The sequence below is a fragment of the Pinus tabuliformis genome, chromosome J (genome assembly GCF_031772625.1).
Source record: "Pinus tabuliformis cultivar Carrire ecotype Pingquan chromosome J, CPIR1, whole genome shotgun sequence".
NCBI lineage: Eukaryota > Viridiplantae > Streptophyta > Pinopsida > Pinales > Pinaceae > Pinus > Pinus tabuliformis.
Window position 1 is genome coordinate 962,077,014 of NC_142295.1, and position 17,780 is coordinate 962,094,793.

Sequence of the window (17,780 nt, forward strand, 5' to 3'; positions counted from 1 at the left end):
TCAGCTGGAAGAAGGGACTTGATTTTCTAGGAGAAAGGGGCAGCATGAAATCCGAGGAGTAGCAGCTCAAATTTCAAAGGAACAACTCGAATTTCAAGGGAACAACAACATGCAAATCGAGGATAACAACAGCCACACTCAGCATGAATTTCGAGGCAGTAGACACAAACTTCAAGGGTGGTTTCAACGCTGTTTAGGCCTGAAATTCGAGTCATGAATTTGGGAACAACTACAGGAGGCACAATTTTTGAAGAGTTGTTTTGTTGCATTTTGGCATGGATTTCAAGGCAGTACAATCAGCATTTCAGCACAGAAATCGAGGCAGATTCTGGGCACTGAAATCGAGGATCTGAGCAGAGGAAAAATGCAAAAATTCTGGGCACAAAAGTCTGTGAAAATCTGATTTGTTCAGTGGGCACGAATTTCCAGAATTTGTGCATTTAATGCTACAGCGAAAAGGGAGATAAGTACTTTTTTGTTTTTATGTACTTATTCTTAATTTCTCAAGCAATAAAATCCTCCTTTGAAGACCGGTTTTCCCGAGGAGGCTGTGGGGTTTTCCCGGGGTCAGCTTGACCAAAAACTAGTGTCTCTTATGTGTTAAATATTTGTGTAAATTTTTGCATTAATTATCAGCTGTTAGGAAAGAGAAAAATAGTAGAAACACTCTTTATGTTTGCAATAAATGCATTTTGAATTTTATATCAGCATGTCAAAATTGTGGGTTGGGCCTAAACAAACATATGCAAAATTGTAAATTGGGTTAAGGGTGCAGTGCATTTAATTTTTACACTCACTCTCTCTAAATTTCTTAAATCATACTCAAGAACACTTATTTTGGATGTTTGTCAAAGCTGCTATAATTATACTCACATGATCTATGTAACCATGTAGCAATGTGACTGATGAGATGAGAAAGAACAACATAATCAACCTCCAATGCAATCAATCATGAAATTTTACGAGTCAGAAAGATGCCGTGATGTATTTGCTACTAAGCAAATTTATGAAGGCTGTTGTTTGGAACATGGAACATGGTTTTTCAATAGTATTGAACATGAAAGTATAAGAGCCAAAACTCTTAGAATCTGCCTATTGTAACACCTTCGTCATCCTCAGCTCAATTGGATCATGATTAACACTGATGTCCAAACAATGATTAGGCAAAGGATCTTCTTGAAAAATAAAATATGAATGCAATATGAGTTGCAGATTGTGAAAGAGATCAACTTTTGTTTGGACTAAATATTGTTCCTACTATAATGGTATTTGATTGGATTGTCCTTGAATCCTAGTGGGTATAAGCACTAACAAGGTCTCTTGTTGATCAAATTTTGGATATGATATGGATTGGATCATTATATTATTTGTCATACATCTTGATGCTTTAAGAGTGGAAAAATTGGAGGAATCAACTCACACGATTATTTTATCAATGGGTCCTAGTTTGGTGAATTGGGGTTTTTAACCTTTGGGAGGCAACTTGAGGCATTTAATGAAGTTTTTTGGGGTCCAAAATCTTTCGCTTTTGCCAGACCCCTTGGGGTTGTTCTACACTCGTATACCTTTCCACTGGCGCAATAAAGGCCTCAACTCGAGTCCGTATGCAAAAGTTATGCCACCTGAAAGTTGAACTTCCTGTTTTGACCACCATGGTTCAAGAGGATGCCACATCAACCCCATTACTCATGGAAACGGCGTTGTTCGTGTGATCATGATGGACAAGACTCTAGAAGGGTCAATATTGTGACTCTAGTTAATAGTTGAAAGAGTCAAACTTAACCACTGGTTGGATATCGAGCTATGTTATAACCAGACCACTAGGAAGAAAAGGGGTTCCATTCTATTCAAGTGCATTTTGTTCCTGTTATCGCTCAAACTAGCAGGGGTACTAGGAGGGGATCTTATAGAGTAACTAGTAGGTCAAGGGAAACAATGGAGCGAGAATCCACTGTCACCTTAGCTAAAGCTTCTTGCTCTTTATGGACTTTCACTGATGGGTGACCCTATATAAAGGGGAATCACTAGATGAATGGAATAATGAGAGGACAAGGAGTGATCCCGAAGGCCTATTCACAAAAGGGACTCAATTATATGGCTTTCTTTCTCGGGAAGCAAGGTGATATGCTCTCTAGGAAGGGTTAAGAGGATTCTTGAGGCTAGGGTTTGGGAATATATCTTGCAAAGATGATTCCTAGGCATGGAAATCCTTATGGAGAATTGGTTTTTGTGTGATCTCTGTGGAATTGGCATAAATAGGTTGTGAGACCACGCGGGACCAAGCATACCCAAAATTAGGTCAAGGGTATGGAGTTGATCACCCAATGAGAGACTTGACCTAATTAGGGAGGAGAAGAGGATCAAAGGACAAATTTTCTTTGAGGTTTGAATTCAATGATCCTAATGAGGACACTAGCCAAGGGAAACCTAGGAAAGTAATGGTCCTTGAGCTAGGGCTTGCTATATCTCGAGATCTCATTGGCAAATTTGCTTCAAATCTGGGGGGCCTCTAGAGAAAACCTCAACGTAGTTGTGGACCAAAAATTGAAGTGTTTGGATGGCTAGATTGTGAGATACTTGATGCCTTAGGTGACCTATGTGGGTTAGGCCTAGAAAAAGAGGGAGGTGAAAAGAATAAGCATTGAAAGTGATCACCTATGGAGGATTAGTGCCTTGTCCTTTGGGAGAGATGGAGTCAAGGGGAATTTGTGGTTTGGAAAGAGTTTACCCAATCAAGGAGGTCGACCTTAAAACAACTTCACATGGCATTAGGGCTTGAAAGCAACAGCTTCAAGAACTTTATACTTCGGTTTGCAATAATCGGTGACTTATCAAGATGTATTTATCACAAATTATGTTTAGGAACATTCATCCATTCATACATGGCCCATTACATAATGCAACGCTATAAAAGATCACAATTTCCACTAATTCGTATAGAAAAATAGTAAATATCAGACTTGTATAGTGAAAATCCCAACAACATTCATGTGATAAAGTAAATATTAAGAATAAGCATGAAAATAGCACTTACATGTACAAAACAGTATACCCGATCATCAAATTATGCCAATAATTAAGCTCCAAGACAAGAGAGAGATATCCAAACATCAAAATTCATCCATCACATCCAAAATCATCCTCTAAAAGGGATAGTGAAAATCTCACAAGAGCAAAATAACCCAATTCAAGTTATGATGAATGAGAGAGAATGACTCTCTTCTATTTATACAATCCTCTTTAAGGGATTTGAATGGCCTAATTTGGACTATTAATGCCCATAAAATAAAATAATGTGCAAAATAACAATACTTTTGCTGACAAGCCCACCAAAATAGCTCAATAACGTAGGAATAAGCCTCTCACGAGGGCAAAATGATCAATATAGTGAGTTGTTTGGCCTTTGAGGAGGCCTAATGGAGTCCAAGGTCTGCCATGATGTAAAAAAAGACTCTCAAACATAGTGGAAAACGGGTTGACCCCTTGTTTTCTAAGCAATAACTTGTGGTGCTCCCAAGTGGGTGTAGGGGCACAAGGACATCCTCATGGGTTTCCAAGTGGGTCAAAAATGCTTGTAGATTGTTTGTAAGGGCTAGGATGATGACATAAGCCATCCCTCTACAGTGAGATACATCCTCTGGACCTTGGAACATCTGGCAAGTGTGTGGTGCAAGTGTGGAGTCAGTTGGGCATGGTGAACTAGGTGCATCATCCTCATCCAAAAGGTGGAACACGAGCAATCAATGAGTGGTGTTGGGGATCCATGAAGTACTTTTGCAATGGTGGAGGCCCATGGCTCTCAACGCTCACCCTACAAGTGCTAATGTGGCCCTCTAGAGGGCTAGGACCCCATATAAGGATACCAAGCCCCAAATGGAGATCCACTTGCAATCCTTCATAAGATCCAATGTGTCCCTTTGCCTTCTAATACAATAAATCATTAGAATAATCAAGTAAAAGAACTTACAAGTCATGGAATCAATCGGGTACTTCGTGGTGGCATGCCCTTCCATAGTGGGCTTTGGCATGTGCAAGAGTCTCCAAGCAAAATAAGGGGTTAATCAAAGACCTTATTAGGTGGTTTCAACCTTTAAAGGGGGTGACATGTCCATGGTACATCTTGCAAGTGGCAAGTGGCAAATGATATAGTAATGATATAGTAATGATATAGAGTGTAGGAGGGAGCAAATCGTGGTACATGAGTTACCCCAACCTTTGTTTTTCCACCTTTCTTTATATGCCTTTTGCCTTTGATTGATTTTTCTTCATAATTGCTTGGGGCTAGAGGGGATGAGAGCATGATGCGTCCTACATGGCAATGGGTACCCCCTTATGGTGGGGTGGTTCATTGCCCACCAGGGGTTGGGACAATCATGGGTTCTTTAATGATGGAGGGGGCTCATCTAGGGCCCATAGGAACTAGGGTGATGGCCATGGATAAGGGGTAGAGCTCATGTTTGGCTTTTATCCACGTGCTAAATTTGCATGTCCGGACCATTTTTTGCATTTTGTGGTACATTTCCTGTTGAGAGTGGCCAAATTGTGCTTTTTCTTTTCTTTTTAGCTGCATCAACCTCTAGGGAATTGTTCTAGGCGCGACCCAAGGTGTGGACAAGGGGAGGGGGAAGCTAACCCTGTGTGGACTTGGATGGGAAAAGAGATGAATGGGGCTAAAATGAGTGGAAGGGGATGATGTATGTGGTTTCAAGGAGTGCGGCCACGCAACCAAAGTCGGGATTTACCAAGTAGTGCCAACCCTAAAGCTAGTGGCTGGTAAAGGAGATCCCACGGGACTAGGATACAAGGTTTACCATCGAATCGGGCAATGGAGACAAGAATACAGACCTAGCCCACTCTTTCCGCCGAATCCCCCACCAATCCATCCCAAAAGTGCCCATGATAAGTAAGGAAAATTACTCAACTATACCAATGAAAAGCCACACATTTGGGGTCGGGAGGGCCACCTTCAAACATACTATCATAACAAGTGGGTGAGGGACCACATGGCTAGCTCAGGTAGCGGAGATAATGGCACATTGAGCTATTTGGTGGCTGCAAGGGGCTACTGACAGTCGACTGAGGACCATATAGGAGAAATTTTTTCTCCTATATACACTACCCATAGGTGGTGGATAATAATTCCATAGATGAGTAGAGTAGCTGAGAGTGAATAAAGTGAGAGCAAAAAAGGGGGGGTTTTTTTTAGTAGCTTACTCTGGATCTTGTAGGTACAATAGTGGTTGGTGTTTTGTGTGGATTATAATTTCCTTTCCTACCAGATAGTGCTTCCACTTTTTGACAACTTGTACGGGAGCTTAAAGATCCTTGTCAAATAAGGTAGTTGAGAACCTCCCCATGTAATACTACAGAATGGAGGAATACAAGCCTTCCACGCGTCAAGATTGCTTCCATAACATACCCACTCTCATCTATCTCCACCTTGAAGGCTGCTGCAAGTTTGGTGGTATAATCCATGAAGTGTCTAGTTATAATATGAACGATAAAGTGTCATGGTATTCCATTAGACATCACAACAAATTTGATAAAATTATACTGAGAATCCAAAATCTATACTATGAGGGTTAATTTTTCCTTACATTCCTAGATTTATTAAGTCATTGCTGTTTTGCTTATGCATGCTACATATAAAATGTGGAAAATAGAGAAAAGGTAAAAATACAATCACTCATAAACCATAATAACACCAAGATATGATCTGGGAAACCCTTACGGGAGAAAAATCAGTTGGAAGGTGAGACTACTTTGCTCTCTCTTTGTCCTCTCAGCTACTTTGCTCATCTATGGAACAAAATGCTCTAGTGGCTTGGTTATAATATAGCTGTGATCTTTGATGTGGGTGGCCTTGAAAGCATGTTAGCCAACTTGTTTGTGTTGCTCTCCTTATACTTTATCACTAAATGAAATTGCTGTAAAAACCCCATCCACTTGTAATACCTGGTTTGTTGTAGCTTACTTTGGGCTTGCAAGTATTGTAGTGGTTGGTGAATTGTGTGGATTTCTATCTCCTTTTCCATTAGATAATGTTTCCACTTTTTGATAACATGTACTAGGGCATAGAGCTCCTTGTCATAAGTAGGGTAGTTGAGAACCACCCCATGAAATATTTCATAATGATAGCATACAAGCCTTCCTCCTTGCATCAACACTGCTCCCATAACATATCCACTCGCATTTGTCTCCACTTTGAAGGGTTGTTACAAGTTCGATAATGCCATAATTGATACTTGACTAATTTCCCGTTGAACTCCTCAAAGGCTGTTTGCTAACCCTTTCCCCATTGGAAGCTCTTACCACTCATTGTTATGGCGTGGAGTGGTTGCTATTGTTGAAAACGAGGCTATGAATTTCCTCATGTATTGTGCTGCTCCAATGAAACTTTTGACCTAAGAAACATTGGTAGGCACCAACCACTTCATGATGGCCTCCATCTTGGTAGGATCTATCTTCAATTCTTCTTCACCAATCACATATATTAAAAACACCAAAAACTATTGTGCAAACACACATTTCTTGAGCTTTACCAGTGGCTAGTACTTCTTCAATGTCTCTAGCAGTTACATCAAATGTGAAATGTGCTCCTCCCATGTAGCACAGTATACCAATATATCATCCAAATAAACAATAACAAATGAATTTATAAAAGGGCACAATATGTCATTCTTAATCTCATGAACGTAGCTGGTGCATTGCATAGGCCGAATGACATAACTAACACTCATAAAAAGCTTCTTTGGTTTTGATAGTAACCTTCCAACTATCTTCTTCTTTGACTCGAACATGGTGATACACTGACTTTAAGTCCAACTTGGGGAAGTATTTTTCTTCCTACAACTGGTCCCACAGATCATCTATCCTTGGTAGGGGGATAACTTTTCTTGAGCGTAGGTTTGTTTAACTCCTTGTATTCAATACGCATCCGCCAAGTCCCATCCTTCTTTGGCACAATTATGATGGGTAACCCACATGGTGAGGTACTTGGTCAAATGACACCTTGTTCTAGTAGCTGCTACAATTGCTTCTTCACCTCATTTGCTTCTATAATGGATTGGCTGTACAACCCAATGTTTGGCAACAAAGAGTCTGATAATAGCTGGATCTTGTTCTCCACTTCCCTTTTGGGTGGTAGCCCTTTAGGCTTGTGGGACACACCCTTGTATGCCTGTAGCAACTCTTTCAGTTGTTGTTTCTGTTCCTTAGTGCACCCATCTAGTGATGACTTAGCTCTCATTGACTCTTATACAAATTGATTCTCTTAGATATAACAAAGCATACTTCTTGCTAGAACAAATCAGTGTCTCAGCCTAGTTGGCACTTACTAATGAGATCTTTGATGATGAAGGAATTTTTGTCCTTCATGAGGTGGTATTAGTTGGCTCTCTACATGAAGATCGCATCTTGCATGTACTTAGAGGGACTCCCAAACACAACTGCACATACATTACGTGGAAATACATCCAACTTCATCAATAAAATCAACACTAATAGCAAATTTGATTCTACACTATTTGTTTACCTTTATCTCTGGCTCCTTGTTGACCCATCCTAATGGATATGGGCTAGGATGATCATGGACCTCTAGTCCAAGTTTCTTGACTTGATCTGTTGCTATGAAATTCGCCTGTGATCTTGAATTGAGCATAACATCAATTTTTGTCTTCTTGACCTATATCTTTATATGGAAGAGTCTAGTCATTTCCTTCTCTTCTTGTTATTGAAGGCTACTAAGATTCACCCCCTTTTGCACTGATGTACAAAGAATCTTCTTATCCACGTTTGAGCTGCTTTCCACCTGGTTGCTCAAATTAGTGGCCATGAAATTTTTCTTCTTAGCATCTTTCTTTTGGTTTTTCGAGTTGAGCTCTAGATGTAATTTCCAACATTTCTCCTTTGTGTGACCATCAATGTTACAATGGTTGCTAGAATCGTTGCATTGGTGTGTTGTGGCTGCTAGCTTTTTGTCCTTCCCTCTTTTCCACTTCTTCCATTCTTTGGATGCTTCTTGGTGTTAATTCTACTACCCTTTCGATTGCCCTTTATGACACTTGGGGTTTTCCCTTCCTGTTTTGACCGCTATGATAAACCTGGGGTTTTCCCTTCCTGTTTTGACCACCATGATTCAAGTGGATGCCATGTTAGTGCCATTACTCATGGAAAAGGGGCTAGCCACGTGATCATAACGAAGAAGACTTTAGAAGGGTCAATATTGTAATTCTAGTTAAGATTTGAAGGAGTCAAACTAAAGCACTTGTTGGCTATTGAGTTATGTTATAATCAGGCCACTAGGAGGAGAAGAGGTTCCATTCTATTCGAGTGCATTTTGTTCCATAAATGAGTAGAGTAGCTGAGAGTGGATAGAGAGAGAGAGAGCACATAGAGAGGATTTATGTTCTTTGTAGTCCACAAGCCACTAGTCTCACTCCTTTATACATGCATCCATTTCCATTCACAAAATTAGAGAGTGGCCTCACCTTTCAACTGGGTTTTCTCCAATAAGGGTTTCTCAGATCATATCTTTGTGTTATTATGATTTGTGACTGATTGTATTTTTACTTGTTCTCTATTGTCCACGTTTTATATATTGCATGCATAAGCAAAAAACAATAACTTAATAAATCCAGGAATCTAAGGAAAAATTAACCCTCATAGTATAAATTTTGGATTTCAGTATAAATTTATCATATCTATTTTGACAAACTGTCAAGTGGAATATCCATGGCAGTTTACGGATCAACATGGCTGATTTGTTGTTCTTCTTGTTGTATTTTATCATCTTTAATGGAAAAATCCAAGGAAATCACTACTAAACTTGGCTTTTCAACTTCATCTTCTTGGAACTTTGCATATGGCTCGAGTTTTGCAACCATTAGTTCATGATTATCCAAGCATGAGTCACTTTCATTCTCTTTATCATTGCAAGTTTGATAAGATGCAAGGTTTTCATCATCATATTCTTCTACAACAACAAGAAGTTGTTGCAATCTTTTGGCGACCTCCAAGAATTTTTGTACTCTTCAGGTGACCTAGAAAGCTTGCCCTAAATTTGTTGGTTTTTGACTCCAAAGGAGTGTACAAAACATTGAATCACAAGAATAATTATAATCCACCATAATGATTTTTGATCAGAATGCAAGGGGTTCTTATCATATGTATTGATGAATCTGATATGATATTCAGTTTGACCTTTTCTCTTCTTAATGTGAGAAAACTCCAAACTTTATCCCACACAAATTATATGTATTCAATATCCATGATCAATCATGATCTTTTTGTAATGGAGTTGCCAATGGATGTTGTTAGGTGGTGATCCATCCTTGTGTTATGGAATAAATTTTCAGGTTCACTAAAGCCTAAAACAATGCCTTATGTATGATCAAATCATGAGAATTTCCTCTTGTTAGCCAATATGATTCGATCCTACATCAGATAGAGTCGCTATATGAGTAAAAATAAAATATAGCAGTTAAAAAAATCACCAATGTCATTAGAATGATTGAAGATTAATGTTGGTTCCTCATGATAATTTCCTCTTGTTAGCCAATATGATCTGATTCTACATTAGTTGGAGGCTAGATGAGTAAAAATAAAATATAGCAATTAAAAAAAAATCACCAATGTTATTAGAATGATTGAAGATTGACATTGGTTCCTTGCAACAATGCCAAATTGTTAGCACACAAATTTGCACCACATTAAAACGCTAACTCCAATATTTGTAGCACAAAAGTGAAGTGATAACTAATAGGCAAATCATCCCAAAGGTCACTAGTTGATTGCCTTTCCATTTGGATTGGTTCTTGCCAATCTTGGGGGGTGTCCCTTGCTTGTCATGCATTGAAAATCATCTAAAAATCTGCAAAGTAGCATAAGAAATCAACACATAATATGGATCCTTGGCATGCAATCAGACAACCAAGGATAAAAATGGTTGGTTAATTAGAAATAAATGTGACAATTTTAATTAGTAAACAACAAAATATGAAAGAAAGGAAAAAGGAAAAGCACTCTAAATGACTAATAAAATGAAAGTAGAGGAAATACTATCTATATCACCATATAACAATGTTGCACATATTGTGATAATATCATAATTATTGCGATATTATCGCCGAAAGAGCCTCTGTTGATACTGTCACTGGAAAAATCACGATAATTTGCCCAGTTTAATTTATTGCTATAATTCCGAAATTGTTGCGAGACTATGGGAAATTATCAGCCTATTATAAAAAAACGCGAATATAAGTTGCAGTTTGGGTTTTTCAAAGGTCATTTTCATTTTTTCTTTTGCTAAGATTGAGTTCTGAGGGTTGTGTGAGTCTTGTGACCATTTTTCATCAAGCAAACAAGGGAAAATCCATAGTTTTCTTTGCTATCAAAAGAACATTTTTGGAGTGGAGATTTACTCCAATATAGCATATCCATTTATGTAAAACAAATTGCCTTCCTTTTCTTTCTTTTCCAAGATTAGTATATGCTATAAATTTAGAGTTTGCCTCTTCGTACCCTCTTTTGCATTTCCAAATTTGTGTTATGTGGTAGGTCCAAAACTTGAAAATTTAATCAAAGTTCCACAAAATGGGAAAGCCAATGGGCCTTGGTGAGCCATGTCATGGAAAACCATTGGACAAAATGTGGTAGTACGGCGAACCATGTGAGGATGACAATAAAACAAAGATGAGGTGTAAGCTTTGTGGAATGGAAATGTTTCGCGGAATCGCTCGCTTGAAATACAACCTTGCGAAAATTCCAGGGCGTGATGTGGATATTTTCCCTTTAGCTACCCCAAAAGTTGTCCTTATTGCAAAGAACTGAATTCTTAATACTACTAGAAAGAGAGATTAGAGGGAAGAATTAAGGAATTTCATGGGAACCACAAGCATCTCAAGGGCTAGGGAAACCTAATCCTCGACCACACCTTCTCAGTGTAGTATTATTATCAGATTATTATAGTATCTAGAATCTAGATGCTTCATGATGGTCATCTCATGAGATACGCTTATTTTTGTTTTAATGAGATTTTGTATTAAGTTTTAACTATTATCTCATAAGAACTTATGACTAAGGAGTCAAGGCAAAATGACAAATATTGTATTTCAGACTTCAATATCTACATCTTATACATTTTATATTGTAGTTTTATTTTTATATTTGTGTGACAATGTGTTTGTTTGATGTTGATATTTGCTTTAAAAGAATATAAATTTGAAAAAATGTTACGATTCTAGACAAATATCGTATTTCAGTGTCTACTATCAACGATTGGTGTACCACTTGACATCTTATACTTTTTATATTGTAGTTTTATTTTCATATTTGTGTGATTGTGTTTGTTTGATGCTCATGTTGCTTTAAAAGAATAAAAATTTGAAAAAAAAAAACATATTTTGTAATTTTTTCAAGTTTCTTGATAATTTTCGATATTTTCCATGGTATTGTTAATAATTTAAATTTTGGACCCCTGGCGATAAATTGCTGATAATGATAAATGTAACATTGTTGTATAGAACATGAAATATTGTGTCCATGAGCCAAAAAGCTAGAAGAAAAGCGTGGTCAAACTTTGTCTTTGTATTCGTTAAAATATTGTTTACTCATCGAGACAAGGTACAAGATAGATAACGTTAAAAATGCCCTACATGAAATGTAAATAGAGAGAAAGGAAGAAAGAAATGACAAAAAAGAAGCTCAACTAACTACTCTCAAGAAAACTTTGCTAAACAATGGCCATTTAAACTCACTTTATAGAACTCTTCCTTGTAAAGGAGATGTATCTCTCATGCAATATGCCTTGGAAAATTGTGTTGAAGTGGGTGGAAGTGGAGAAGTTCGCATGTGCCTAAACCATTCACCTTGTTAGAAGTGACAAGGAGTGGAGTGAAGTCAAACAAGACCAAGTTCAACTCTCCCATGTGCCTTGAGTGAAGTGGAGTGAGGAGAGGTGACCTCATGCATTCTCTTCTATGAAGTTGAATTAAGAGAGAGAGAGAGAGAGAGAGAGAGGTCCATATGTGCTAGTTCAACTCCCCATGTGCTTTGAGTGGAATGAGCCATGCATTTTTTCCATTTTATTAAGGATAACTCAACAAGGTAGCCTCATGCACGCTCATGTGCATTGAAGTGAAGTGAACTAAACTAGAGTGAGGTTGAGTCAACTACAGTCCTTAAGAGGAGGCAGAATGGAGATCCGGTTTCTCATTGTTGAAAGGCCTTTGAACATTTTCTTGCAAGGATTTGAATCCTTAGGAACCCATCATCGACTTAGCGTGTACAAGTATGGAAAACTTCCAAATGAATTTTTCTTGAGAACTCCTAGATACTTTGCCTTGCAAAATTTTTCAAGGCCTACTACACCACCAATATAGCTCAAAACACATCCTCATATTTCATGCGTTCCACATATGTTTTGATCGTCTTCACTCCCACTTTGGCCTCTACTAGAAAGAACAATATTTGTCGAGAAGGATTGTTGCGCTTGGCTTTATTAATAACAAGATCTTCCTCTTTTGGGTCTTTTCCGAACTTATCGAGGAACTATTCTTGGTCATGTTGATCTCGAAATCACTCATGGGATAATCTCTGTCATTGAGCATCTGAAGAATGGTTTGTTGGATTCTAAAGAGCTTGTTTGTCTGCTCATCCAAAACCATGGTGGGTTGTTATGCCTCTTTGTTTAATTCCTTCACGAGTTACTTTCAAAGCATAGGAGTTGTTTGTCTTGAAACCATAAACCCTTTCGCCTCTGCTATCTTATATATGTTACTAGAAATGGAGAACCTCTTGCACTCAAAATATAACATAGGCTTTTAAAAATTTGCAAAAAAGATAAATCTAACTTTCAACCTTCAGATGGGAAATTGATGATAAATCTGAAATCAACCAAGAATGGTTACATCCAGAACAAAAGTTAGAGCCTCATACATCTCACTAGCAATTAGACAACCTTTCAATCATTTGACTTTGACCATGGTTGGTCCTTGCTTTGACATCAATGACGACATCTCAACTATCTCCCCCTTTGTCATTGATGGCAATACTACTACAATATTTCTCCCTTTTGTTCTTGTCTTTCCCTTTGGCATCAATGGAAAATGGGGTGCTTCACCTAACAATGTCTTTCCCATTGACCACATATTTACAACACTTCTTGACTTGTGCTCCCCCGGTTTGAATTATCTCCTTCATTTCAGTCACTATAACCTTCTTGAGCTCCCCTTGGGCATATGCTTTGATTTTTTTCTTTTTCTTTGGTTGTCATGCTAGGGTCATCACCATTATCAACATCACTTATCTTGAAATCGTTTTTATCTCCCTATAGTTTTAGGCAACAAAAGTCAAATAAAGCCCACATTTGTTTTAAGTTGTTTTGAATGGGTGTGCTACTGACAATAATAAGCGCTAGGAATCTTTCGAAGGTTTGTGGCACATTGAGTATTGGGATTTTTGATGATGTGCCTTTCATCCAATATCATGTAACAATACCCTCACTTGTATATCCATCTCTTCCATGATAATCCCCTCTAATTACTTTCCAATTAATTTGAACAACATCTTCTTCCTCAACAATACAATTTTCTTTAATTATAGATTCCATTCCTTCTGCTATGTCATCAACTGCCCTTTTTGTCAATAGTCCAAGATGGTCACATAACTTTTTCAATATAGTTAGAGCAGCTAGAGTTGAACCATCAACTAACAAATGAGCCACTTCACTCTTAAGAAATGCTGAGTGCAATTGTTGTTGTCATGTTATTGATTTAAGCTATATAATTATATCATTCTTTTTGCTAGTTTCTGATGAGCAGAATCCACAGATCGTGGGAAGACTTCACTTTTGCGATGACACAAAAAGTACGATTGAATTCATGCTTTCAATTCCTATGTAGCTTTGAAACCAATCCATATTTGTTCAAAGACGTCTATTGTTTTTTCAGAGTTGGTTGAAAATTCTTAATAGCCTTGCTCTCAAATGAGTCAGTGGCAATCAATGTTGTAATCAAAATACCCATTGAACTAATAAGCAAAGGGTAACATATGGCAGTAAAATCATGATTATTTCCACATGATAGGATGGATGCCATGCCAAGAGCAGCAAAGGAAGCTTCAACATAGGATCCAAACAAGTTTGAGCCCATGCCAACTATGTCTTCATATTAAGATAATCATTTTCTTGATAGGAATGACATCCATTTGGCATTATTTCATCATGGCAATGTTACATGGTGATGAGCTTCCTTAATTTAGACTTGGATCTCGAACATGCAAAGATAACTCTTGGTTTTTTGTCTTTGGCTCTACTTGTTTTCTTCTCCAAATTTTGTGGAATTTTTAGATAATGTCTATTCTTTAATTTGCTTAGGAATCCACTTCATGCCACTTCTACAGTCGTGTGCTATATGACCAAAATTGTGACATTGATAGCATTCTATATTGAGATTGAAAAATGGAGTAGTTTTGTAATTTCTACTATCATAACCATTAGGAACTCTATCTTGTATGACTGCAAACTTACTTCTAGGATTTTAATGATAATCTTTACAATCATCGCCATAGTCTGCTCTACACTTTCTTGCCTTGTGACAAAAATTAGTGCATGAATAACAATAACCAAAAAATATCCTTATGTACCTGGATGAGTAGCATTCTTTTGACGATTTCTTGAAGTTGTTCTGCCTTGGAGGAGGCTTAGACTTTTGCAGATCCTTACTACTGCTTGCCTTGAGAGCATTTGCATAGCTTCTTGGTGGAGTGGTTCTTTCAAATTCATCTTGATTTCTTTTCCCACTTTCACTGTGACTAGAGCTTTGAAGGATATTAACTTTCAAGTTTTACCTTGATTTTGCTTTTAGGTGACTTAGGGCTTTCATCATCTTTGCATGAAGTCTCACCTATATAGCCAAGACCTGATTTGTCAAATGGTGACCTTTGGCAACTAAGGTTGTTATCTAACACTTGTGTGCTCTTCAGATTCTTGTATAGCTTGTCAACTTCATTTCTCAACGAGATAATTTCTTCTTCAAGCCTCTCTCAATCTTCTTTCTTCATCAGCTGGATCTTCATCACTTCTTCTACTCTCTTTGTTTCTTCTAGCTGAATTTTCAAGGGGATGACTTCTTCTCCATGTCTCCTTTCTTATTGATCAAATTTTGCTTCAAACTTGTTCAAATCCTTGGATCTTTGCTTAAGATGGTTTGTCATATTTTTTGTTGTTGTAGTTTTTCAGCTTCCTCTAATTGGAGTCTTAGGAGGATAACTTCTTGCTTTGTATTATCAAGGTCATGATTCTTTTCTTCAACATCTTGCATCTGCTCCTAAAGTTCTTTATTATCTTTTCTCAATCTATTTATTTCTTCTAGAGCAACCACAAGCTCTACTTTAGCCTTTGCTTTAGAGTCTTCTTCATCTTCATAGTCTCTTATGCTTTTGGTGTTTTCATCTATCTCTTTTGATTCCTAACCATTTTTTTTTGTTCTTGTTCCACATACTTTGGTTTTGGCTCAACAGACACGAAGACAAATTCTCCATAAAGCTTTTGTAGTTTTTCCCAGAGGTTTTTGGCTGAAGAACATTGACCCACCTTGATTTTTATGGAATTTGATAGGCCATTCAATATGGCTTTTAATGCTTTCTTGTTGTTTTCCCTTTACTCTTTTGCAACTACATCTGTTGATGGAGTTTTTGAGGCTGTGTACTTTGTAAGCATTGAATCTTAGACATCATATCTTAGAGCCATCAAATAGAACTACATTCTTTTGCTCCATGACACATAATTTGTTCCATCGAACGAGGGAGCTTTGCCAACCTGATTAACTTTTGATTTCATGATTGAGGAGGAGATGTCTTCAAAGGGTTTGGAGGTTTTCCTTCTTGACTTTGCCATTTGTGTTTCTAGGATCTACCGTCCAACTATTAAGCTATGCTTGAAGGAATCGACTCCAATACCAATTGTTGAAAATGCTGGGAAGGGTGAATCAATATTTCTTTCAATTGTTTATTAGCTAGTTAAGATTTTCCTTATTTAGAAGCATAATTTATGCCAAAACAAAAGTAATTTTATTATTGAAAACAATAGTGAGGATTCCAATCCTCTTTTACAAAATCAGGCTCCAACCTTTTCAAATAATTTAATTTTACAAGGCACCAACCTTGTATAAGTACACCAATCCTTTCAAGCAAATCCAGGCTCCAACTTGGTTTATATGAGGACACCAATCCTCTCAAGCTAATTTAAGCACCAACCTGATCTATATGAGGACACCAATCCTCTTAGGCTCCAACCTTTCCTAAAGCACTTCAAATACAACTCAATCACTAGTTAAACAAATAAATCAAGGTACTGCTTCACGATGTCTTCTAGAATTGCTTCAAGATGGTTTCAATGATTGATCCAAAATCTCTTCAATGGCTGCTCCAAAACCTCTTCAATAACTACTCAAAAGATTCTTCAAGGTTAGCTTTAAGTCTGCTCCAAACATGCTCCAAAGTCTACTTCAAAATTGTCTTCAAGTCTGTTCAAAGAATGTCTTCAAGTCTGTTCTAAAAATATATCCAAGGGCTGCTTTTAAAAACTGCTTCTATCCTAACTTCTCTTGGCCCATTAACTTTGGCAATTCAATGACACATGCACATTCAACAACTTCAACACCAACATGCTCCATAATCTCATGGTTGCAAATAAGGTGCCCCCAGTAGCAACACTCGCATATTCGCAGCCATACAAGGCATGTAGCAAATCTCAATTCTTCTTGTATGCTCACATCAATGATTGATACTCATTGTAGATCACAATCAATTCAAGAGACGACGATCAATCTTCAAATTTCTCATCAACGTTCTCAGATTACACATAGATAACACTGTGACCTTTGTACTAGAACAAACAAAAAACCCAAAAAGAATCGTTCACAATCTTCAGATCGCATATTATTTTATCAACCTTGAATATTGCACTTGTTAATTTTAGTTAACAATGGTATGTTCTATGCTTCACACAATTACTTCAATGTCCTTTAGCAACCCAATGCCAATTTCCAATTTAGTTTCCAATAACAATCACATTAACCATTAATCACTTTGGCAGTGACTATAGATAGAACATGAAATAACAAAATGCAGAAGACAAGCCAAGACAAGAGGACACCAGATTTGGTGGATGCTAGGGAAAAACCCCAAGATGGGGAAAACTCTTTGACCAATTCTTCTTATTATTATATCAAATGTTTAGTAGAGAGGGAGAGAGTACAAAAAGTCAAAATTGACTTGCCAAACCAAAGTCAAAATAGTCTTGTCAAATCTACAGTTAACTGCAGTCAAATTCAGTGCTAAGTAGAAAGTCAAAGATGGTCAACACAACAATAAAACATACCCTTTGAAGCTTGATCAAACACAGTCAAACTCGGCCTCCTTAGTTGGTCAAAGTCAACCCAAAACAGTCATCCAAACAACAGTCAAACTTGGTCAACTTGAAGTTAACCCTGCGACCTAACAGGTTTGCGATCAATGTAGGTCAAAGTGCCCAAAAAATCTTGATTTCTGTGTCAAATAGTACGACTTGCTAAAAACAAAAATTTCCCACAAAAATCACAGTCAAAGGATGAGTCAAAGTGGCTGGTCAACGCTTGTCAAATCCTGCAACAACAATAAAATTCTGGCCCTATAATGTGCCTAGAAATTCGTCGTCCTTTCTATCCACACGTGTGAGATGAAGAGCTGTCCAATAGCTGTACGAACCAATCAGATGAAGAGAGAAAAGAATGTATGAGTGA

At 37.6% G+C, this 17,780-nt stretch overlaps 1 protein-coding gene across 4 annotated transcripts in view; it reads left to right on the forward strand.

The window, feature by feature from the left end:
* LOC149230020 (succinate dehydrogenase assembly factor 1, mitochondrial-like) overlaps positions 1-17,780 on the forward strand; it is a 103,092-nt gene that overhangs the window by 26,375 nt on the left and 58,937 nt on the right. The window contains exon 2 of one of the 4 annotated variants that reach the window (XR_016247985.1): positions 895-6,323. The exons of the other annotated variants lie outside the window; for them this stretch is intronic. The gene's annotated coding sequence lies outside the window, so the exon portion shown is untranslated. Of the gene's footprint in view, positions 1-894; positions 6,324-17,780 lie in introns of those variants that run through there. 4 annotated transcript variants of the gene reach the window in all.